Source organism: Megalobrama amblycephala, linkage group LG16 (assembly GCF_018812025.1).
Source record: "Megalobrama amblycephala isolate DHTTF-2021 linkage group LG16, ASM1881202v1, whole genome shotgun sequence".
In the NCBI taxonomy this organism is placed as follows: Eukaryota; Metazoa; Chordata; class Actinopteri; order Cypriniformes; family Xenocyprididae; genus Megalobrama; species Megalobrama amblycephala.
Genome location: NC_063059.1, coordinates 31,852,217 through 31,872,377, shown reverse-complemented (window position 1 = coordinate 31,872,377; position 20,161 = coordinate 31,852,217). Strand labels below are relative to the sequence as shown.

Below are 20,161 nucleotides of genomic sequence, written 5' to 3'. Positions count from 1 at the left end.
TTACCATCATCGAGGTCAGGGTTTGTTTTAGTTGAGCTCTTGACCCTTGAATTATTAATCTCAGATTTTGTTTGGGCATTTTAACTGCATTAAAACCAACCAAGCGAAGTTAGAAGGTGGTGTTGGTTATGTTTTCACGTAATCATTATTTGATCTGAATCACTGAACTCATTTAGAGCCCAATCTTAGTTAGATTTACATTATTGATTACAGCAGCACTGTGACTCTACAGCAGAAGATCAATTTTATCAATACAACATTTTTTTTTTGAATGCTTGTCCTTATCACAAAAAAAAGATTTATCTTAGGCATATGAATCTCAATGACGGTGACAAGCAAATAGTGAGAATAAAGAAAATTACTAAGACAATTCAGCTCATAATTTATTCATGCAGCAATGCATGATGGGAGGCATGGATGAATTTTGATTGGTGGCACCCAGAATGCATTGCAACATGCTTTATTACTCTCACCATTGCAGAGATTCACAGACTGATTCTTGATGTCTGTGTGTTTAAATGAATCTATTTTTTTTTTTTTTTTTAAATCAGAACTTTAAAAAAAGTATATATGTTTGTATTGATAAAGTTGATCTGCTGTAGAATCTCAGTACCGCTGTAATCAATAATGTAAATCTAACTAAGTGTGGGCTCTAAATAAGATCAGTGACTCGGATCAAAAAATGATTATGTGAAAACATAACCAACACCACCTGATCATCTATTAACTTTGCTTGTCTGGTTGGTTTTAACGCAGTTAAAACTGCCCAAACAAAATCTAAGATTAAAAAGTCAAGGGTCAAGAGCTCAACTAAAACAAACCCTGACCTCGATGATGGTAACTTAAAAATAGTGATTTTCTCCTTTGGTGATTCTGCTTGTTATCATCAGGTGTCTTCAATAATGGTCAATCATCACTCAATCAAACACTTATTTATCTCATTAATGCTTCAGTGGGTGGAAAAAAAATATGGCAGGACTTTTACTCTCTGACCCCTGGACTTTCCACCTCTGAGCATATGAGGCGGCTGCTGCTCGCGCTGGGAGCTTTAGCTTCAATTTTGATAAAATTATTTTCTAATCGGTTGCATATTATGTCGTGGATATATCCCTCGAATGCATACTGCAGTCCCTTTTGTCTTGCTCTCTCAGGTATTTCACCTGTTCACCAAAAATGACTAATTATCTCCTTGAAAATGTCTGACACCGGTGCATACATACTGTAAATGACTTGCCAGACGTGAAAGCTTGACAGGCGTAGCAACAGTAACTAAGGAGGGCGGGGCTTAGCAAAGGGTCCATTGATTTCACTTGTGCTCAAAGTACCCATCGTTATCATTTTCTTAATATAACTTGAACCTTAATCTAAATGAGAAATGTATCAATGTAAATTGTCAACATGAGAGCAATAGAGTGCCTCAGGGATGACGCATTTTTGTAGGCAAAATCCGGAAGCGAGTTAGCATTTTAGGACTTCCGGTTCCAACGCCGTCAAGTCTATGGGTTTTTTGAATGGGTTTTTGCTAAATCGCCTGAAATAAGGTCTGTGGTTAACAAAGCCTCTTAATACTTTCACGTTTTGATCTATGATATAAAACACATCAGTTATAATCCGCTTGTGATTTTTTAAACTTTTACTGTGTCTTAAAATCGACGGTTGCTAACAAATTGCTAAAAGGAACAACTTCCTTTGGCAGGGACTTTAGATGTCATCATTAAAAAAGGGGACATTTGGACAGCATTTCTCATGAAAAAGTAGTAAGTATTAATAACAGTGCAGATTATAATCAGCGAGCATGTTTTTAAATAAAGTTGTTTTCTAAATACAGTTTGAGGAAGCTTGGTGGTGACGACGTTGATCCGCGACCATGGTGTGCTGTAGTCCGTTTATAGCCTACTGTTAGCCTTTTATATCTGACGACTTTATTTAGGCTTCAAAATCTATAAATGTTGTGTTAACTTGTAAAAATTATCTTGATAGACAAAACGTGTAAGTGTCATAACCCTTTGTTAAACACAGAGCTTATTTTCTGTGATTTTTCAAAAGTCTATGGGAAAAATGCATAGGCTTTCAACCGAGGGAACCCGTGCGCCGCTAACTTCCGGGTTGGCCTACAAAAACGTGTCATCCCTAGGGCACTCTATTAGGTTTTACTAAGCATATGAAAGGTCACAGTAATGTTCCAAACTACTCTTTCACCTGTGGTGTACCTTACTGTTCCCGTGCATTTACAAAATTTGCAGCATTCAAATCCCATCTATACAGAGACCATAAGAGTTATCAGAAGTTTCGTCGAGGTGCCAGATTTGACCAAACAGACACAACACTTGCCAGATTGGATATTGTCATTTCACATGTACAAGTCTGAATGACTTAATCAGACATTTAAAAGGCCATATTGATGAGGACAGGGAAATAAAATGCCCCTTTAAGAGTTGTGAGAGGGCATTTAGTGTAAAAATCCACATTTACATCTCATATCTCAAGAACACACAAAACAGTACACCTGAGCTTCTTCATGAAGCAGTTTTTGCAAGCCCACCACAACATGTGTGTCAGCCTTGTACATCTCAAGATGAGAGTGAGGGGTCTGAGCCATGTGAGGTCTTTGAAAGTGTAGATGAAGATTTTGTTCTAAAGAATTTGACTTTGTTTTATTTGAAACTGCAAGCAAAGATTCTTTTACCTTCATCTGTAATTCAGACCATCGTTGAGTGTTCAAAATACACAAAAAAGGGTTTAAAAAATACTTTCGATTCGATTAAAACAGTTTATATGTTTTAGATAGAATGCTGTCACAAGTGAAGCTGGTAATGCTGTTTGTGGAGTTGTTTAATTCAATCTTCAGATATTTAATGTCTTCTTTTATCTTCCGTTGATTTAATCTTTTGTTCTTGTTCCTCTTTCCTTCATTGATTCTGCTTATTAACAGCAAGTATTCATGAATTCACTCATTTGTTTTCATTCACTCTGTCAAGTGGACTATATAAGTGAACTAATGTAGGGAATAGTGAATGAGGGTATAGGGTGTGATTTGGAACACAGCCTCAGAGTGTCGACTTTGAGTGCTGTTAATTCACAGTATAGTCCTGTAGGCTACTTTCTTGAAAACGTCACATATTACCCAGAATGCATTGTTTTATATGGTATATTACTGTTTTAATGGAAAACAGCATGTTACTGTAGAAATTTGGCCTTTTTTTTACAGCAATTTTTTTACAGTGTTGTTACACTGTTTCAATTTGTCACGTAACTGCTCCGAGGCACAAAGTGTGAGGATTTAAATGCAATAATTTATTGAAAGTCAAAAACAGGCAAAGGGTTAACAGTCCAAACAATCGGACTCACAGGAACACAGGCAAACAGGGAAAATCAAGAAACTGGGCAGAAAGTCAAAACCATGAACATGAGAAACAAAAGGCAGCATGCTAAGAAATGCAATGATGATGAGACCAGGCAAGTTATGGGGGATGTAGTCTTTGATGGAATGGCAAAAGTCTGTGATGGAGTTACCCCGGTGGCTCTCAAGGGCACTCCAGCTGGTGATTGTGACAATTTATTACTGATTGGCAAGAGGAAAACAAATTATGCAATATTTTATTGTGTACTTTGGAACACCTTATCACAATGAAGCAGCAATTACTGAATTTATCAGAGTCAGTAAAAGTTTTATTGCAAAATATGATTGCACACACAAGGAATTTTTTGGTGACAGAAGAAGCTCCTGGTACACAGAGAGACAGTACACAGATAGCAAAATAATAAAAATGAAGATGTATGTGAATAAGATACAATATAAACAAAATTGTATTTACTATATAATAAATTAACAGGGAATGGAATAAGAAGAGGTAGGGTATTGTTAAATATAAGTGATGTTGCATATAGTTGTCGTTGCACGGTGGGGAGAACATTTAACTGTTAATGATTGCCTGGGGGAATAAACTTTTCTTGTGCCTGTCTGTTCTGGTGCTCAGTGCTCTGTATAGTGCTGGCCAGACTGCAAAAGTTCAAACAGAAGGTGGCTTAGATGTGACAGATCCAGAGTGATTTTCTGAGTCCTTTTTGTCACTCTGGATGTACACAGTTCTAGAATACTTTCTTTCTTGAAAAGTTGCCATAATCCTTGAGACCAACAAGTTTATTTAAAAAGCACCATCATATTTGCATCAGCATTTGAATTAACAGTTCTTAATGTTTTGTTTGTTTTTACTGGGGTTGTATTTTGTCATATTTTTTTTTTACCATAACAGCTGTGTTTTATAAACACTGCAATACAGCATTCAGAGAAACACTAACATTAAAAGTCAAGTTCAAGAGCCCAACTAAAGCAAAACACTGTTCACCATGATGGTGACATCAAACTTTATTATTTTTAATAAATCATATTCATCTGTTAATTCTCAATAAGAACTTTTGTGCACTTATGAAAATGATCAGGGCCCATATTTATCAAGCCTCTGAGAATTACTTACAAGAACACTGCTAAGAATTGACTTAAGAGTAAAAAATGTCTTGGCTCAAAGCTGCGTTTTAAAGTTAGTTATCAAGCATCTCAGCTCTAATTTAAGTGAACTGTATGACTAAATCTTAAGTGTCAGTCTTAGAGATGATTCACGACACTTTGCTGTTCCACAAACAGGATTTTGGATGACGACATAGGCATGGACCAATCACTGATTGGTCACACTGATTTCCTTATTTAAGAATATTCTCAGAAAAATTTGCATTGAATGGTGAAATTTCTAAGAGGAGTTTACATTCAATGCACATTTGATAATAAAGAATTTTCAAGAGAATACATGATGATATACACATTGGAAATGAAAGATAAACACGTTTTCCATCTTATCTTAATTGCACATTTTAAACTGGTGTACTGTTAACTGACATTATGATATATATGACAAGAGGAAGAAGCGCTACTGCTTGCTGAATTAGTCGAACAAGTTCAGCTCAACATTAACCAGCGATGACAAAGATGATGCCTGCTCTGTCCAAACAATACTGTTTAACTGCTCGCCGTAAACATTTCAAAAACATTCTTGCTCCCCTGAAAGATTTGGCACATCTCTGTCTCCTCAATGCCATCACAAGCCCCTCCTGGCAACTCCTAACCACTTGAGAGACCTATCGAGCTGTCTTAAATAACTGGGAGAGTAAGAGTGATTCTTAGCTTTAAGAAATTCGATAATTCGCTTTTATACTTAAGTTTGAAAGTAGGAGTAAATTTCAGAAATTCTCAACACTTAAGACTAAAATGGCACTTTGAGAAACTTGATAAATATGGGCCCTGGTTAGTGATAAGGGAAGCTCGCTGTTTTTGTTGTTCAATCCTCATCTGCTGAGATCTCGAGGGATCTGTTAGTGTTTGATGTTCTGTTGGGATTTAAAAGGTTTCTGTTGAGTTTTGTGGGACACCATTGTGTTAAAGAGTAGAGCCTGTGCTTCAGTCCAGAAGAAGACCTAGAAAAACTGTTAAAATACTGCATGTTGTTTTATGTAAAAAGCAATGGTGTGTGGTGGTGTTTTAAAATGAGGAGACAGCGTTATCATTTATGTCTCTGTTACACAATTTTCCTGATTAAGTTAACATTTCATAAAAAGAGAAACCAAATACAATTCTATTTTGTATTTGAATGTAATGTTCTATTTATTAAAACCAAGTGTCTTTATGTCAAGTTAGTGTACATTTTTACATTTATTCCAAAATAATAACTAAAGGCAGTAACAATTTAAACAATATATATTATTTATAAACTAATATTCAGCTTTTCTTTTTAATAGTCAATTTATTTTCAGCAGTCATCAAGCTTGAACACACTGGTCACTCGCTCACTCACAGACACAAAGATATACCTTTAATTTCACCACGCTGATTGCTCACTAAAAACCCCACAGTCATCATGTTTTCAGGCCATTTCGAGTTTGATTATAATACCCATTAAATCAAAAGAGTAGACAGAAAGAGATCAGTGAATTAAACAAATCCAAGATGATTACAGAATCACCACAACAACCAAAAAACCTGATCAGCTTCATGTTGGCTTTTTCTTGCCATAACAAATGTGTTTTATAAACAGCAGCCAGAAAAAGCTAATGTAAAAGAGTCAAGAACCCAACTAAAGCAGACACTGGTCACCATGATGGTGACTGCAAACTTCAATACATTTTTATTTTCAATAAAACATCAACATCCAAATCTGTTAATTCTCAACAAGAACTTCTGTACATGTATGAAAGAAATAATGTCAAACTGGTTTGTGAACTGGTTTGACACACTTGTGGCTGAAGTCAGTTGTAGTTCTTGTGTTTCTGCTCGTCTCTTCTCTTTTTTCTAGTCTTGTTTCTCTGTCCTTTAGTAATTCGGCTTATCAGGTGTTCATCAGTGTCTGAATTCACTCACTTCATTTCAATCAATCTGTCAAGTACTATATTAGTGAACTAATGTAGTTGATTCTTACCATATAGCAGCCACAGCATCAGATTGCATTTTCTCTTGTTTTCTTGCTATAACAAACTCAGTTACAGCAGCCAGAGAAGCTCTAACATTACAAAGACAAGTCAAAATACCCAACTAAAGAAAACACTGATCACCATGATGGTAACATACAAAAATCAATTAAAAATCAACAAAAAAACTCTCTCTTAATTCTCAATAAGAGCTTCTGTATATGGAGTTGTTTAATCCTCCTCTGCTGAGATCTTGAGAGATTTAATGTCTTCTTTTATCTAAGGCTGTGGCTGAAGTCAGTTCTAGTTCTAGTGTTTTCAGTTTTTCTGTTCTTGTTTCTCTTTCCTTCATTCATTCTGCTTGTTAACAGCAGCTATCTTCAATAATTCTCAATCATCACTTAATTAATTACTTAATTATCTCATGAAATCCAACACTGATTCAGTGTTACATTTAACAGCCTGTAGTGTACACTCTGAACAAAGTTCATTTCCTCTGGGCTAAACCATGTGGGCCCTACATAGGTGTGCTGGCTGGGAGGCGTCCCGCCAACAGGATCGTGACAGTTAAGAGGTTAAAGGGAATGGAAGATTAGATTCTGATTGGTTTATTGCATGTTATGCCCAAAACACACCTATTATTTATTAAGAGAATAGGGACAACCCTTTTAGACTATGCACCGGGCACGCTGACCATTTTTCCCATCATTCGGACACGCCCTAAGTGCACTTGCAGGTAACACTTTAGAATAATCGTCCAACATTAATAAGTAACTATGCAGGAAGTAATGCAGGACAAATGAGTAGTACTACATTAACCCTTCAGCTACTACTATTAACTAATATAGAAACAAGCTTAAATAATCAGTAAGTAATATCGAATTTAGTACTAAGATAGTTCCTTATTAGCTAATCAATAATTACAGAATGAGATTGGCATCATTAAAGGATTAGTCCACTTTTAAATACACTTTTCCTGATAAATTTACTCACCCCCATGTCATCCAAGATGTTCATGTCTTTCTTTCGTCAGTCGAAAAGAAATGAAGATTTTTGAGGAAAACATTACAGGATTTTTCTCCTTACAGTGGATTTCAATGGCTACCAACAGATTGAAGGTCAAAATTACAGTTTCAGTGCAGCTTCAAGGGCTTTAAACGATACCAGATGAGTAATAAGGGTCTTATCTAGCGAATCGATCGGTCATTTTCGAAAAAAATACAACCGTTTATGCTTTATAAACAAAATATCGCCTTGAACGTACTTTCCGCTTCCGCATTTTTCATAACGCTTACGCTGAATGTTCTACGCCTTCCCTATTCTACTTACAGAACGAATGCGGCGCCAGTTTTGTTTTTTTCCGTAACTTGAATAGGGAAGGCATAGGACATTCATGAATGTGAAGAATGCGGAAGCGGATAGTACGTTCAAGGCGATATTTTGTTTATAAAGCATAAACGGTTGTATTTTTTCCGAAAATGACCGATCGTTTTGCTAGATAAGACCTTATTACTCATCTGGTATCGTTTAAAGCCCTTGAAGCTGCACTGAAACTGTAATTTTGACCTTCAACCTGTTGGTAGCCATTGAAATCCAATGTAAGGAGAATAATCCTGGAATGTTTTCCTCAAAAACCTTCATTTCTTTTCGACTGACGAAAGAAAGACATGAACATCTTGGATGACATAGGGGTGAGTAAATTTATCAGGAAAAGTGTATTTAAAAGTGGAATAATCCTTTAATAACTAATAGGTAACTATGACCAATTATAAAAAATTACTAATTAGTTACTAATCACAACATTAAAGTGTCTGAGATGTGAGCAATTGTCTTTTTTTTTACTCTCAACGTGATCATGCATAATTACTCAAGTGTTACATAGTCACTATGTAACTACTAGTGATCTGGACCATTATTTTAAAGTGAAAAACATCTTACTGATTAGTTAAGCTTGTTTCTATATTATAGTAGTAGCTGAAGTGTTAATGTAGTACTATTCATTAGTCCTGCATTACTTACTGCATAGTTACTTATTATTTACAGACCATTATTCTGAAGTGTTACCCACTTGCGCCATGTGACCATGCACTTAGATCGTTAAAATAGGGCCCTTTGTGTTAATCCACCGAGATCTAATCAAAAGCAAACCTTTGTCCTAGAATGTGCTGTTCAACACAGTTGTGATAAATCATGAAAATATTTACAGTGCAGTGACAGACAGCACTCAATACACTTCATAAATAAACAGCCAATAAAAAGTCAATAAACAGCTTATGAGAGTGTATAACAGCGATAGAGAACAGTTATTTTAAATTATAATAATATTTCACAATATTGTTTTGTTTTTTACTGTATTTTGAGGCTTATTTTGAGGTCCATGTGAGAGTAGCAGCACTGTAGGTGCTTTCCTGTGCAATAATAGTCAAGGAAAGTGAATTAAACAGCTTGCTGTAGATTGCTGTCTCCAACATTTTGCCCCATGGCACTGTAATGATGTGTGTTTTATTGGTATGGACCCAGTCCAGTTATATTGATATAATTTAGTACATTCCAGTAAATGACATTCTAGCTGTAATCAGGCCCTTAGAGTTAATTTTTTACTATATGGTTCAAAACTGGGTTTGGGGAGTTGCTGTTCATCAGAACTCTACAGCTATGGACTCAAGAACAGTGTCGGTCTTATTATGGATGTTGCTGTCGTCCTCCACTGGAATCAAACTAGATGGAAATGGTTATGTTGACATTACCATTGCAATCAGTTCAAATGTAAAAGAGGATAACACGCTTATTGATAAAATCAAGGTGAATATGCTTTCTTTCTTTCTTTCTTTTTTTTTTTTTCTTTTTTTTGTCTATTGTGTGCATTAAATGTTTTTGAAAGATGTTATAGAATATTTTGTGTTCCAATGTTTTTAATCCAATTAATTTAGTATATATTTGTATAACAGAACTACATATTAGGGGCTGTTAACGCATGCGAATAATTCAAAATCCTTAACACGTTAAAATATTTTAACGCATATTTAACGCAAAAAATTACTGAAGCATGTGAAATTGCGTCATAACGTCATTTACGTCATGCAGTTAGATGATCTTAAATTCCATGCTGATTATATCAGAGATGGCAGAGAGAATTATTCATTCCAGTGTCTGTTTCGCTTTAAAACAAGAACTCTCTGTCATACTGTGTCATTGTATCTGAAGAGCGCGAGCCCTCCCGCATAACGCTGTTCCTGTCTGAACGGAAAGTCGAAACATCCCACCGCTGTATGGACAGATGATATGAAAACTATGTTTCTCGGCTGGATAAAGCCAACAAGCTTCTTGCTATGAAAGTTTTGATGGATGAGGATTGCAGTCTAAGTAAAGATGATTGCAGTGAAGTACAGAAGCACGCGTGAGTCTGTTATACTGATGGGCAAACAAATCATGTATGAGCGCTCTCGACGCACTGATCGCACATTGTATTTATGCACAGACACATTTCAGTACATTCACGTTGTTTTCACACACATTCAGGATAATGCTTGGATTTGTCCTGGGTAAATTGCTGTGTACTTTAATGTATTTGCAGGTCAAGGCGGTTGGTTTAGTTTTTTTTTGCATCACCATGTGGTCCTGTTCAGTAACTTGACTTGTCTAAAATGTTAACAACAAGCTCTTTGCTGTTGCACAGGGACATAGAGGTCTTCACGGGTCCAAAAATTCATACCCGAACCCGAAGAGACCCGTAAATGTGCTACACCGAACCGACCCGGCCCCGACTATTATTTTGAAAGTTGGACCCGAAACCGTGCAGAACCGAGAGATGCTATAAATGTACTACCCGGAACCAACGTGGACCTGTCTATTATTTGAAAGCTGGACCCGAACCCGACCGAGACCCGACTGGACCCGATCGGTACATAGGTCTATTCCACAGCAAATTGCTATTAATAAGTCAATAAACAAGTCACGAAAATAAAACGTTTTGTCTTACCTAATGTTAGTAGGCTAACAGTTAGCTTTCTCCCTTGTACCTGACTGTGATGCACTTGCCAAGAAAGTTCATCCGTTATTCCTCTCTTGCCGATTGAAATGCTTAATCCACTCATTATTCCAGCTTTAATAGTCCACTTGCTGTCATGATGACAAATGCGACTTTGCAGTTTTGCATTATTTTGTTGTATCTCGAGACTCGAGTCAACTCATAATAAAATAACTTTGACTGTTTGCCCTTGCGAATAATAACGATTGCTTGTTCAGTGACATGGCAGCTGACGTTAGCATTAGCTACTTATTTGCGATCATTTCTGTGCTCTCTAAGCCGAGTCTGACCAAAACTCTATAACAAGACGGTTCATTCATAATATTATTATAAATATAGGAGAAAGAAAGTGCGCTCGCATGAGACTGCACATGCGCGTTAGCTGGAGCAACCTGAAACAAGCTTTTAAGCGTCATAGAAAACATTCGTGTGATAGTTAATCTCAGATTGTGTTAATGATTTGAAATATGTTATTTAAATGTGAGTGTGCAAGGCTGCAAGCAGTTTTTGAGATTTGAAGTTTGTTTGCATTACTGTTGCACACAATAGGAATAGGAAAACTCGATGATCACCGTTCGCTTGCTTTAACTCCGCCCGCTCTGCTTCTGATGGCTGGGGTCGCTCATGTTTTTTTCACCTTATTTCCTGGCTCATACTTTGCAAGTTACAAAACACACGCACAGCGCTGACTGACTCTCACGGCCAGGTGATCTCCGAATCAGATCGGCTCGGGTATACACACAATGTTAAACAGACCCGGGAACCGAAGTAATAGATTGGGACCCGACCCGGACCCGGCTGACCATTTAAAATATAGGTCCTCTTAGTAAACCTCTACAGGGACAGTCCTGGTTTTTGGTGTTCTGTCCCCGGAAATGTCCCCGTTTGTTCAAAACGACATTGCAAAAAAGCCCAACGAGCATACAGCAGGCTGCTGGAGAAATTAGTGGTCATGTTCTCCAACAGAGGGGGCTGTGCAGATACAGATATACTCCTTATACTCCATGAAGAACGTAATTTGGATCTGGACCAGAGCATAGACCAGAGCAAAGCGCCATTCTAGTCAAATATCAAAATAAACATCGTTATCAGTTTCAAGGTAGTAACATACTAACTATTCCTGTTAAATTAAAGTAATACTGTTTGTATGTTTTATAACAGGACCTCAAAAGGGTGCGAGATTGTTTTGCACAATTTTAAACGTCCACAAAAGTTCCGCAGTCACAACGCAGCAATTTCCACACACGCCTCTTAACTACGCGGTGAAGGTTCACTCAGATATGAATAAAAAATAAAATAAAATAAAATAATGCACGTACTTTGTGCTGAAAATGAGTCTAAAATGCAAAATAATAGTTACAAATTTAAGTTATAACAGTTGTAATTTCGGTATACAGTAAAAACAGATTGTGAAAATTAAAATATTAAATTCAATAATGTTAAAAAATAATTGTTAAATGCCGTTTTATGTTCATCTTCTTATATTTATGCTTTATTTTTGGAATGTAACGTGCTTTTGTAAAGTCATAATTGTATAACAGGCATATTGTTTTGAATTGCTTTTACAATGGTTACTATTAGTCGTGTTATTTTTTATTTATTTCTTTTTTTTGGTGAATTGTATTAAAATCAGAGCAAAAATCCTAATAATAAGCTAAATATGTACATACATATTTGTATAAACTAAATGTATGAATTATATGAAAGCATATCATCAGGTTATTTGGTTATTTTTTTGGAAAGACATCTAAATTTACCTTTAAAAAAAAAATGAAGAAAAATACAGTTTTGTGAAAATCACACTTCAATCTGATGGTTTACTTTGCTGGATATTGGCAATGATGGCAAAATGGACGTGTTAAACAAGATAAATGGTGTATGCTATGTATATATATATATATATATATATATATATATATATGATTGTTGATAGTACTGTGAATGAACAAATTAATAATTAATTTTGTTTAAATACACTGAGTTTTTTCTTTTTATCTTTTCACTTTCCTTCTGACAGGACATGTTCACTGAAGGGTCGATTTATCTTCATCAAGCATTGGAAAAAAAGGTCTATTTCAAAGAAGCTACGATACTCGTTCCACCCAACTGGAATGGTGTGAAATTTGACAGAGCAAGCACAGAGTCCTATGAAAAGGTACAGAGCATTATGGCATTATATCTTTTAAAATATTAATTTCCAGTCATTTCATTCACATATGATGTTGCTGACCCAATCTCTGTCAAACACAGGCCAAAATAAGAATTGATAAAGCTCAATCAGATGAGCCATACGCTCACCAGTATGATGAATGTGGATCTGAGGCTCAGTTCATTCATTTAACCCCAAACTATCTCCTAAACGACTCTGTCATTCAGCAATACGGACCAAGAGGTGAATGTCATCTGTTATCCTTCAACATTTATCCAGGTTAATGCAGTAATCGGTTTGTTTAATTACCAAAAATGTTTGTTTGCAGGAAAGGTCTTGGTTCATGAATGGGCTCATCTGAGATGGGGCGTGTATGATGAATACAGTGACACAAAACCTTTCTACCTTTCTAATCTCCGCCCTGCAGCTACAAGGTCATAAACTGTAAATAAAAAGAAAGAATATTATTAAAGTGTCCTTGGAAATTACAATCACTTTTGATTTCTTGCTTATTTGTAGGTGTAGCAATTTAATTGATGGACTGCTTTATCATCCTTCTGCTGATGGATCTCTTCAACTGTGCCGCATTGATCCACACACTTTACTACCTACCGAAGGCTGCAAGTATTTTCCAAACAAAAATCAGTACACAGACAGCTCCATAATGTTCATGCCAAGCCTGGATTCTGTAAGTGCAGATTTTGCATGTTTCCACACATTCCAGCAAATTACTTCAGTAACTAATTAAACTTGCAGCATACAGTACATGATTTTTCCCCTGGGGTCGTGGACGTTCATTTGGATGTTACATCCCACAATTATTATCTACATCAATTTCAATTTGCAACATCTGTTTGACAAGTTACATTTGCAAAATATAAAGTTTGAATTATAAGAAGCTAATATTAATTTTTAAGTTTGTCAGAAATTACTTCAGATATAAAGTTGAAATTCATTGATTTGAGGACTTAAAGATAATTAAGTTCTTTTTTTTTCTTTTTTCTTTTTAACTCCTTGGTTAAATAAAACGACACATCTTAAACTGATATGCTGAGTGAAACTGAGTGTTTGGGGACATACTTTTTAGTGACAAATTTTGTTTTTTAGGCAATCACATTTTGTCGAGCACACGAACACATTTCTGAAGCCCCAAACCTGCAAAATGAAAAATGTGGCAACAAGCCGACATGGAACGTAATATTTGAGGATTCTGTGGATAAAGACACACTTCCTTCTCTAAAACCAATGTCATCCTCTCCACCAGCGCCAATTTTTAAAGTTGTGCAACGAGAGCAACGGGTTATTTGTCTCATCCTTGATGTCTCATCAAGCATGTCAACAGTATGCAAATATTAAAAATCCTTAACTTCATTTGAAACAAGTGTGGCTGCATAATTTTAGCCTTTACACACTAAATATCAATGTTCTTAAATGAGTTCCATTTTCTAGGACAACAGAATCCTTCGACTACAGCAGGCTGCCACACATTTACTGCGGAACATCATTAAGGTTCAAGACACTGTTGGAATTGTAAGCTTTAGTACTGATGCTAGCTTCTGAGCCCCTTGACTACTATTGACAGTGAATCCACACGAGAGAAACTCATCAAATTGTTGCCAAGCACAGCAAATGGATGGACATACGTGTGTAAAGGCCTCAATCTAGGCTTAGAGGTGCCATTTTAATTGTTAATTTTATGTTTGTAATATGTGAGGCGTATATGTAGTTTAATCTAAATGCTCTCTATTTTCTAACCATCAGGAACTTTCAAAAGACAATGGGAATGCATTAGGTGATGAAATCATTTTTCTGACAGATGGTGAGGCGACAGACGACATTAATACATGTAGTCAGAATGCAATAAACAGTGGTGCCATTATACACACACTAGCTTTAGGTCCCAATGCAGATAAATTACTGGAGGAAATGGCAAAAGAAACTGGTAAGTAAAAAAAATAAATGAGTATCTATATCTGAGTAAATCATATTGCATTAGCGCAGTTCATGTATTGCAAAATTGTTTCATGGTGAAAATAGGGGGGATTTACTTCTCACTCAATGATGCATTCACCTCCAACCAGTTAATGGATGCGTTTGCTTCACTGACATTATCAACTGGAGATTACACAAAAGACCCAGTTCAGGTTTGGCAAGTGATCGCTCAGCATGATACAATTATTACTTTTATAGTTTAATTTTTTCTTTTTTTTTCATTCTTTAGCTAGAAAGTCTTGGAAACACAACATCAGACTGGTTCAATGGGACAGTATCAGTGGATCAGACTGTTGGTAACCAAACCAGCTTTGTAATAATCTTTCAAAGTCAATTTCCTAGCATTTCCATACAGTCACCAAGTGGCTCGGTCTACAGTGAGACACAAATGAGTCATGATAAATCTCTGAATACACTCACCTTGAATGTTCCAGGAACTGCAGAGGTATGACAACTTTTATGAACCAGTTATTAATTTTATAGTTCAGTCCATAAACATATAAACTAAACATAAACTATTATAACACAATAAAAGGCATCTGGGCCCAGAGTTTTAGATAAGTGAAAATGTGTTCGACAGTATCTTCAGACTAAGACTTATCTTAGAGGTTATCACTGATGATTCAGCTACACTTACAGCAAACCTCTATTTTTCTGCTTACATATTTTTGCTAGCCTGGGGACTGGAAGTACAGTATCCGAAATACAATAAGTCAGGCTCTGACTATAACGGTAACGAGTTACGCGGTGAGTGCTGATGTTCCTCCTATCATAGTCAAAACCCGCATAAACCAGCAGTTCAGTGACGGCACTAAACCCTTGATAGTGTTTGCTGAGGTCAGTCAGAATTACAGGCCTGTAATAAAGGCTGAAGTGTGGGCTACGCTGGAGTCCCAATCTGGGTCCCCACAAGAATTACAACTCCTGGACAATGGAGCAGGTAAATTACCCATAATTCTTGTTCCAAGTGTGCACTTAACTTAAAATATAAATAAATAATGTAAATTTCCAACTGATATAACTCAGAGATACATCTTTTCAGGAGCTGATGCTTTCAAAGATGATGGTGTCTATTCCAGATATTTCACAAAGTTTGAAAAAGGGAGAATCAGCTTGAAAGTAAGAGTGAAGAATCAAGATGGACAAGCCAGAATTACTGTCCAAAAAAAGAATGGCGCCCCATACGTACCTGGATACGTGGTAAACGGTAAACTCTTTTCTTTTTTTGAAAATGCATTAAACTTGATCACATCTGAAAAGAAAAACTTGCATTCAGACCAACAGCACAATTGTGAGTGTGATATTGTTGTTTTACAGCAGTTCAATAAGTTAACATTCGGTAACTTGAGTTTTAGACACAATATTGCCAGTTACATTCTATTTTTGCCAGCAGCAGTGTTGCCAAGTCTGCAGTTTTTCTGTGGAATTGTGCTACTTTTACACTGTTTCCGTGGGTTGCTGTTACCAGGGGAGCCCCACCAAAAAACAAATTTTTTACTGTGGGACCAGCACTTTAAAGTTTGTATAAAGTAAAAATATAAAGGAGTTGAGGCTCTTATTGCGTTTAATTAGTCCAATGTCTGGTTTGTACGAAGCTGTTCGCAGGTATGAAGTGTGCAAGGCACAAAACTTACAATGCAACTAAATGTAATTGCAATAGCTGGGTAATAATAGGTACTAACCCTAAACCTAACTTTAACCCCTGTAGTTACCTTACCAGTATTGTCTTAAGTAAATACACTGTAAGTACATATAAGTGCATGTACTGTAAAATGAAGTGCAACCCCAAACATCTTATTTAGTCAAGTGATCTGGGGCCGTATTCACAAAACATCTTAAGGCTAAAAGTAGCTCCTAACTTGCCGATTTAGGAGAAACTCTTAAAAATAATGGGTGTGTCAGTCCTAATTTTAGGAGTTCTAAATTTTTGCTCTAAGAGTATTTCACAAAGCATTTTATCGCTAAAACTAGCTCCTAAGTCTGTGAAACGTTAGGAGTAGTCAAGAGGACTCCTAAGTCACTAAGACCAAATCACAGACAGTCCAAATCCACCCAAAGACACTGTACACCATTGAGGCAATAGTGATAGAGCCTTGGGTGCTGAACTTTTTCTTCATAAAAGCAATACATTTTGATTTATAGATGTGAATCTACAATGAGGCGCCAAAAAAAATCTTTAACAAATAAATAAATATTGTCTGATTACCTGTGGTTTTCATGAGTTCACACTTACAAATGATTGAATAGAGTAAAAAAAAAAAATGTAAAAAAAAATAATATATATATATATAACTGTATACTCTAGTTTAATTAGTGACACTTAGCCTACATTTTAAAACCTTTATGGCAACATGGCAACATTTTATTTTGACTATGGCAACATTTGTATTTTAAAACCTTTATTTTAATATGGAAACATGACACCTCATTCAATATTTCTATGATTAAATCACTGACTCCTCCCCATCAGCCAATCACTGTGTGTTTACTCCATAGCAACGAGGTCAACCCCGCCCTTACTCTTAGCTTAAGACTTCAGTCTATTCCTTAGAAAAAGTTTGTCTCAGCAGCTTTGTGAATAGGTTTTAAGAGAAAACTCTTAGCTAAGAACTTTTACTGCTATTTAGGAGAACTCTTAGTGGTAAGATAAAATGTTTTGTGAATACGGCCCCTGATCTTTAACAGGTATCCTGCTCAGTGAATAGAGAGACTGTGTAGGGACCCTGATAATTGGAATGCAGCTTGTGACTGAATGAATGAATGATTGTTTTGAATGAATTGTTTGAGATAATGATTCGGTTACTCCCTCATAAAGACACTTGTATCTATGTAACCTGCAGAAAGTCAATGAATTCATGCACAAACTGGAACTATATTTAGCTACACCACTGCTTGGAGAAAACCTTCAGACAGAATCAAGCAGATTCAGGTGGTTCCTCTAATTTCAGGTGTGGTGGAGCTGAACCCTCCAAAGCCTCCAGTTTCTGAGGAACCACTCGAGGTTGGAAGCTTTACCAGGACAGCCATCGGTGAGAGTTTTGAGGTGGATTTTACAGGAACAACCCCACCAAATTTCCCTCCTAACAAAATTACAGATCTGAGTGCTGAGATCCAGGAGGACTCTGTGCTTCTCAGCTGGACGGCTCCTGGTGAGGACCTTGACCAAGGGACAGGTAAAGCATACAGTTACTATACCAGAATTTAAAATACAAAGTTTTCATCTTCACTGACAACATAGAAGTAGTTTTACATTTAGATCATGAAATAATGAAAATTGAATTGTCTTGCATGGCATGTTTCTTTTCCTTTAAGCTAAATCCTATGAGATCAGGTGGAGCTATGACCTTAAAATGCTTCGTGAAAGCTTCAGCAATGGTCATGTAGTCAGCACAACTGCCGTCTTACCACTGGAGGCTGGATCAGTTGAACAGCATTCATTCAATCTCAGTTTCACAATCCAAAATGGCACCACACTCTTCTTTGCAGTTCAGTCTGAGGATGAACAAAATGCGAAATCTGAAACCTCTAACATCGCTCAAGTTTCAAAGATCCTCCCTGATCCAAACCTCCACGGAATATCAAACCCAGGCTTGAATTTGACAGTTCTAGTCATTTCTTTGTGTGTTGTAACTATGGTCATATGCTTTGTTGTTGCTGTAATCACATGGTCAGTGAGACGCAGACAACGCCTTGGTTAAAGAAACAACTGGAATTAACAATCTGATGCAAACAATCAAATCAATCTTTATATCTAATTTGAATATAATGTACATCCAACAACTTTAGAACATTTCTTAAAAAAAGCATCTCTAATTATAAAAGAAAATTTCTTACTTTCTGAATATTTTTTCAAGTACATGTATTGCTATCTCATGTAGAATTCTCATTTGTAACAGATTCTCATTTGATGTATCTTCCTCTGAAATGTGAGCGACTTTAAATACAAAATAATAAAAACATTTCTGTACAGTAAATGTATTAAACTTCCATTATGATGATTTAAAGCACATTTTTAGTTAAGTCATTCTTTGAATTTTAAATGGGGACCTATTATGCCATTTTTCAAAGTCTTGAATTTGTTTTTGGGCTTGACTACACTCTCAGAAATAAAAGTACAAAATTGTACCTTTAGGGGTACAATGGTACTAAGGTACAAATTTGTACCCTTGTGATTGTACCTTAAGAGACCAGTTTTGTACCTTTGGTGACAATTTTGTACTCTCTCAGAAAATAAAGTACAAAATTGTACCTTTAGGGGTACAATGGCTTGTCACTGGGGCTGTACCCTCAAAGGTACAAATTTGTACCCTTGTGATTTGTACCTTAAGAGAGCAGTTTTGTACCTTTGGTGACAATTTTGTACTCTCTCAGAAAATAAAGTACAAAATTGTACCTTTAGGGGTACAATGGCTTGTCGCTGGGGCTGTACCCTCAAAGGTACAAATTTGTACCCTTGTGTTTTGTACCTTAAGAGATCAGTTTTGTACCTTAAGAGACCAGTTTTGTACCTTAAGAGACCAGTTTTGTACCTTTGGTGACAATTTTGTACTCTCTCAGAAAATAAAGTACATAATTGTACCTTTAGGGGTACAATGGCTTGTCGCTGGGGCTGTACCCTCAAAGGTACAAATTTGTACCCTTGTGATTTGTACCTTAAGAGACCAGTTTTGTACCTTTGGTGACAATTTTGTACCTTTATTTAACAGTACAAAAATTGACCCTTCAAAAAGGGTACAAAATTGGCTTTGACAGCGTACAATCATTGACTATAATGAGATATATATATATATTTTACACACACACACACACACACACACACATACATACACTGAATTAAAACCAGAATTTATTAAATCCTTTTCATTTTCACATTTTACAACATTTCATTTTAAACACATTTTTAAACATTCCATATGAGTCCATCTTACCGAGTGTTAAAAAGTAACACTGAAGCAGTGTTAAAGTTAATGAGATAATTGATTGATGATTAACAATTAGTGGTGACACCTGATGTTAATAAGCAGAATCATTGAAGGAAAGAGAGAAAAAACGTCTTAATTGATGTTTTATGGAATGTTTCATTTCAAGTCACCATGAAAGAGGTCAGCGTTTGCTTTAGTTGGCCTCTTGACTCTTTACCTTTTATTATTAGTTTTTCTCTGATTGCTCCAACTTTGTGTTTGTAAAACACATTTGTAATAGTCAGAGAAAATAGGATCTGGTCACAATATAATTTGATGATATAATCATCATGTGATGGCATGATGTCATTTATAGTCTAAATCTCTGACTGTGTGTTTGTGTAGCTTTAGTATTAATGATTGTAATCCTGTGATTTTACAGCTTGAGATCTGACAATAGTATGATTTCTTTTTCTTTTAAGAATAATACATTATGAACTAAAGCTTCAGTGTTTAAACACACACAGACATCAAGAATCAGCATATGATTCTCAAGAACGGTGACAATAAATAAATACAAAATACTGACAAACAGATCAACTCTGAACATCACAAAACAAGCTACTGTCACAACAAAAC

General features: G+C 36.0%; 1 pseudogene; it reads left to right on the top strand.

The window, feature by feature from the left end:
• The first annotated feature begins 9,084 nt into the window (after positions 1-9,084).
• Positions 9,085-18,569, top strand: LOC125248389 (annotated as a pseudogene).
• Positions 18,570-20,161: the final 1,592 nt, after the last annotated feature.